Source organism: Eschrichtius robustus, chromosome 17, assembly GCF_028021215.1.
Source record: "Eschrichtius robustus isolate mEscRob2 chromosome 17, mEscRob2.pri, whole genome shotgun sequence".
Classification (NCBI taxonomy): Eukaryota; Metazoa; Chordata; class Mammalia; order Artiodactyla; family Eschrichtiidae; genus Eschrichtius; species Eschrichtius robustus.
The window spans coordinates 69,945,431-69,950,692 of record NC_090840.1 but is presented as its reverse complement, the minus strand read 5'-3'; the positions used below and the strand labels follow the sequence as shown (position 1 = coordinate 69,950,692).

The window sequence follows — 5,262 nt, the reverse complement described above, 5'->3', positions numbered from 1 at the left end:
GTTTGTCATATATGGTCTTTATTATGTTTTTATTTTTATTTTATTTTTTGAAGACACAAAACTTAATTTAATAGAAATTTCGTTTGTAGTTCTTACATTCTCAGTACGAGCCAAGCTAGAACCTGCTGCCCCACTTGGAAGTGGCCCAGTCCTGGGGGCAGGGGAGAAAGGAGAGAGGGAAGTCAGAGCTCAGGCCTTAAAAGCCCCATTCTTTCTCAGTGCTGGGGGGCTGGTGATGTCACCCTCTTCTCCTACCCCCCTGTGGGATCCAGGAAGGAGAGCAGATGGAACCTTGGGCCTGGGGCATCTCCTCCACACCACACCCCACGCCGAGTCCCCAAGTTGGAGGGGAACTAAGGGATCTGGGGAGATAAGGGGACAGCAGGTCAAATCAAGAAAGGTGAAGGCCAAGGGTGAGGACTGAAGGGGAATCAGAGACAAAACATCAGTTAAAACAAACAAACAAACAAAAAAAAGGTAGGGCAGGAAACAAAACAAAATCCACCCCAAATTGGAACCCACCTGGAAAAAAATGAAAGTTCTCCAGTCTCATAGAGACATTATTTTGCATGACGCATGGCTGGCTCTGTGGCTGGAGCACTCAGGCCTCAGTCCAGCCCTGGAGGCAGTGGTGTGGTCCCTGCAGCTCATCCTTGGCCTGGCCAGCGGCAGCATCTTCCTCCTCCTCCTCCACTTTCTCAGCCTCGTCCTCCTCCTCATCATCCTCATCCTCCTCATCTTCCTTGCGCTTCTTCTCCTCTTCCTCCTTTAGCCTCTGCTCTTCGTCTTGCTTGTCCTTCATTTGTTTTTCTGCTGCCTTCGTAACACCCCATGTCTCATTGCCAAACTCCTCAGCATACGCTTCATTGTTGGTGATGAGGAAGTTGTCAAAGATGGTGCCAGACTTGACATGCCAGAGATCCAAGCCCAGTACAGCAAAGTTTTCATAGGCGTAGATGTTGCTATCAGGGGAATACTCAGGGTTGTCGATCTCTGGGTGGATCCAAATGCCCTTGTAATCTGGGTTGTCAGTCTGCCAGGGCTTCCACTCACCCTTGTGCTCTGGGTTCTGAATCACTGTTGGTTCCCATTCTCCATCCGTCTCTTCATCCCAGTCCTCGGGCTTCTTAGCATCAGGGTCAGGAATGTGCTCAGGCTTGTCCCAGTCCTCAGGCTTGGAGTCTGCAGGGTCATCAATCTTGGCTCACTCATCCCAGTCTTCAGGCTTTGCAGCATCAGGATCCTTTATCTTCTTGGGGGGCAAGAAATCCCAATCGTCCTCCAAGGAGCCTGACTCCACCTGGCTGTTGTCAACCTTTGCCTTATAGGTATTATCAGGCCACACAATCAGCATGTAAAGGTGTGTGAATTCATCATTTTTGCAACGGATATCCTTGTTGATCAGCACGTTCTTGCCCTTGTAGTTGAAGATGACATGAACCTTCTTGGTGCCAGGGCAACAGATGTCCGGGCCAACCATGATGTTGTATTTGGAATCTCCATGCATGTCTCTCTGGTCCAGACCATCTGGAAATAGCTTCACGTAGCCGCCCCCACAGTCGATGTTCCGTTCGCGTTTCACAGTGAACTGTACCACCAGTGTATGATCCTTATTGCTGAAGGGCTCGAATCTGGCCGACAGAATGTAAAACCTGGCACCCTGGCTTGTCTGCAGCCCTTTATCTTTCTCCTGGTCACCGTAGAACTTGCCAGAACTGAGAACGAATTTGCCAAAATCTGGTTTGTGTTTGGATTCGATCCAGCGCTCAGTCCACCCGTCTCCGTCAACTGCTCCTTGATATAAATGGCGGGTTCAGCGGTGGCCAGGCCAAGAAGGCAGAGCAGCAGCATGGCGGGCCGAAGGGGCTGTGGCGCACGGGCCCTTTAAGTCGCTTTTCTAGCAGTAGCTCTGCAGTAGGGACTGGCCTTTATTGTGTTGAGGTAAGTTCCCTCTATGCCTACTCTCTGGAGGGTTTTTATCATAAATAGGTGTTGAATTTTGTCAAAAGCTTTTTCTGCATCTATTGAGATGATCATATGGTTTTTATCCTTCAATTTGTTAGTATGGTGCATCACATTGGTTGATTTACATATATTGAAGAATCCTTGCATTCCTGGGATAAACCCCACTTGATCATGGTGTGTGATCCTTTTAATATGCTGTTGGATTCTGTTTGCTAGTATTTTGTTGAGGATTTTTGCATCTATGTTCATCAGTGATATTGGCCTGTAGTTTTCTTTGTTTGTGACATCTTTGTCTGGTTTTGGTATCAGAGTGATGGTGGCCTTGTAGAATGAGTTTGGGAGTGTTCCTCCCTCTGCTCTATTTTGGAAGAGTGTGAGAAGGATAGGTGATAGCCCTTCTCTAAATGTCTGATAGAATTTGCCTGTGAAGCCATCTGGTCCTGGGCTTTTGTTTGTTGGAAGATTTTTAATCACAGTTTCAATTTCAGTGCTTGTGATTGGTCTGTTTATATTCTCTATTTCTTCCTGGTTCAGTCTCAGAAGGTTGTGCTTTTCTAAGAATTTGTCCATTTCTTCCAGGTTGTCTATTTTATTGACCTATAGTTGCTTGTAGTAATCTCTCATGATCCTTTGTATTTCTGCAGTGTCAGTGGTTACTTCTCCTTTTTCATTTCTAATTCTATTGATTTGAGTCTTCTCCCTTTTTTTCTTGATGCATCTGGCTAATGGTTTATCAATTTTGTTTATCTTCTCAAAGAACCAGCTTTTAGTTTTATTGATCTTTGTTATCATTTCCTTCATTTCTTTTTCATTTGTTTCTGATCTGACCTTTATGATTCTTTCCTTCTGCCAACTTTGGGGTTTTTCTGTACTTCTTTCTCTAATTGCTTTAGGTGTAAGGTTAGGTTGTTTATTTGAGATGTTTCTTGTTTCTTGAGGTAGGATTGTATTGCTATAAACTTCCCTCTTAGAACTGCTTTTGCTGCATCCCATAGGTTTTGGGTTGTCGTGTTTTCATTATCATTTGTTTCTAGGTATTTTATGATTTCCTCTTTGATTTCTTCAGTGATGTCTTTGTTATTTAGTAGTGTATTGTTTAGCATCCATGCATTTGTATTTTTTACAGATTTTTTTTCCTGTAATTGATATCTAGTCTCACAGCATTGTGGTCAGAAAAGATGCTTGATATGATTTCAATTTTCTTAAATTTATCAAGGCTTGATTTGTGACCCAGGATATGATCTATCCTGGAGAATGTTCCATGAGCAAGTAAGAAGAAAGTGTATTCTGTTGTTTTTGGATGGAATGTCCTGTAAATATCAATTAAGTCCATCTTGTTTAATGTATCATTTAAAGCTTGTGTTTCCTTATTTATTTTCATTTTGGATGATCTGTCCATTGGTGAAAGTGGGGTGTTAAAGTCCACTACTATGATTGTGTTACTGTTGATTTCCCCTTTTACGGCTGTTAACATTTGCCTTATGTGTTGAGGTGCTCTTATGTCGGATGCATAAATATTTATAATTGTTATATCTTCTTCTTGGATCGATCCCTGGATCATTATGTCATGTCCTTCTTTGTCTCTTGTAATAGTCTTTGTTTTAAAGCCTATTGTGTCTGATACGAGAATTGCTACTCCAGCTTTCTTATAATTTCCATTTGCATGGAATATTTTTTGCCATCCCCTCACTTTCAGTCTGTATGTGTCCCTAGGTCTGAAGTGGGTCTCTTGCAGACAGCATATATACGGGTCTTGTTTTTGTATCTATTCAGTCAGTCTGTGTCTTTTGGTTGGAGCATTTAATCCATTACATTCAAGGTAATTATTGATATGTATGTTCCTATTACCATTTTCTTAATTGTTTTGGGTTTGTTATTGTAGGTCTTTTCCTTCTCTTGTGTTTCCTGTCTAGAGAAGTTCCTTTAGCATTTGTTGTAAATGCTAACGCTGGTTTGGTGGTGCTGAATTCTCTTAGCTTTTGCTTGTCTGTAAAGCTTTTAATTTCTCTGTCGAATCTGAATGAGATCCTTGCTGGGTAGAGTAATCTTGGTTGCAGGTTTTTCCCTTTCATCACTTTAAGTATGTCCTGCCACACCCTTCTGGCTTGTAGAGTTTCTGCTGAGAAATCATCTGTTAACCTTATGGTGATTCCCCTGTATGTTATTTGTTGCTTTTCCCTTGCTGCTTTTAATATTTCTTCTTTGTATTTAATTGTTGATAGTTTGATTAATCTGTGTCTTGGCATGCTTCTCCTTGGATTTATCCTGTATGGGAGTGTCTGAGCTTCCTGGACTTGATTGACTTATTTCCTTTCCCATGTTAGGGAACTTTTCAACTATAATCTCTTCAAATATTTTCTCAGTCCCTTTCTTTTTGTCTTCTTCTGGGACCCCTATAATTCGAATATTGGTGCATTTAATGTTGTCGCAGTGGCCTCTGAGACTGTCCTCAATTCTTTTCATTCTTTTTTCTTTATTCTGCTCTGTGGTAGTTATTTCCAGTATTTTATCTTCCAGGTCACTTATTGTTCTTCTGCCTCAGTTATTCTGCTATTGATTCCTTCTAGAGAATTTTAAATTTCATTTATTGTGCTGTTCATCATTGCTTGTTTGCTCTTTAGTTCTTCTAGGTCCTTATTAAACATTTCTGATATTTTCTCCATTCTATTTCCAAGAGTTTGGATCATCTTTACTATCATTACTCTGAATTATTTTTCAGGTAGACTGCCTATTTCCTCTTCATTTGTTTAGTCTGGTGGGTTTTTGCTTTGCTCCTTCATCTTCTGTGTATTTCTCTCTCTTCTCATTTTGCTTAACTTACTGCCTTTGAGGTCTCCTTTACACAGACTGCACGTTCGTAGTTCCCATTGTTTTTGGTGTCTGCCCCCAGTGGGTAAGATTGGTTCAGTGGGTTATGTAGGCTTCCTGGTGGAGGGGACTGGTGCCTGTGTTCTGGTGGATGAGGCTGGATCTTGTCTTTCTGGTGGGGAGTACCACATCCAGTGGTGTGTTTTGGGGTATCTGTGAACTTATTATGACTTTAGGCAGCCTGTCTGCTAATGGGTGGGGTTCTGTTCCTGTCTTGCTAGTTGTTTGACATGGGTTGTCCAGCACTGTAGCTTGCTGGTTGTTGAGTGGAGCTGGGTCTTAGCGTTGAGATGGAGATCTCTGGGAGAGCTTTCGCCGTTTGATATTACGTGTGGCCAGGAGGTCTCTGGTGGACCGATGTCCTTAACTTGGCTCTCCCACCTAAGAGGCTCAGGCCTGATACTTGGCCAGCACACCAAGACCCTGTCA

The 5,262-nt window shown here is 42.5% G+C and overlaps 1 pseudogene; it reads right to left on the bottom strand.

The window, feature by feature from the left end:
• Positions 1-601: 601 nt before the first annotated feature.
• On the bottom strand, positions 602-1,851 carry LOC137751063 (calreticulin pseudogene; annotated as a pseudogene).
• Positions 1,852-5,262: the final 3,411 nt, after the last annotated feature.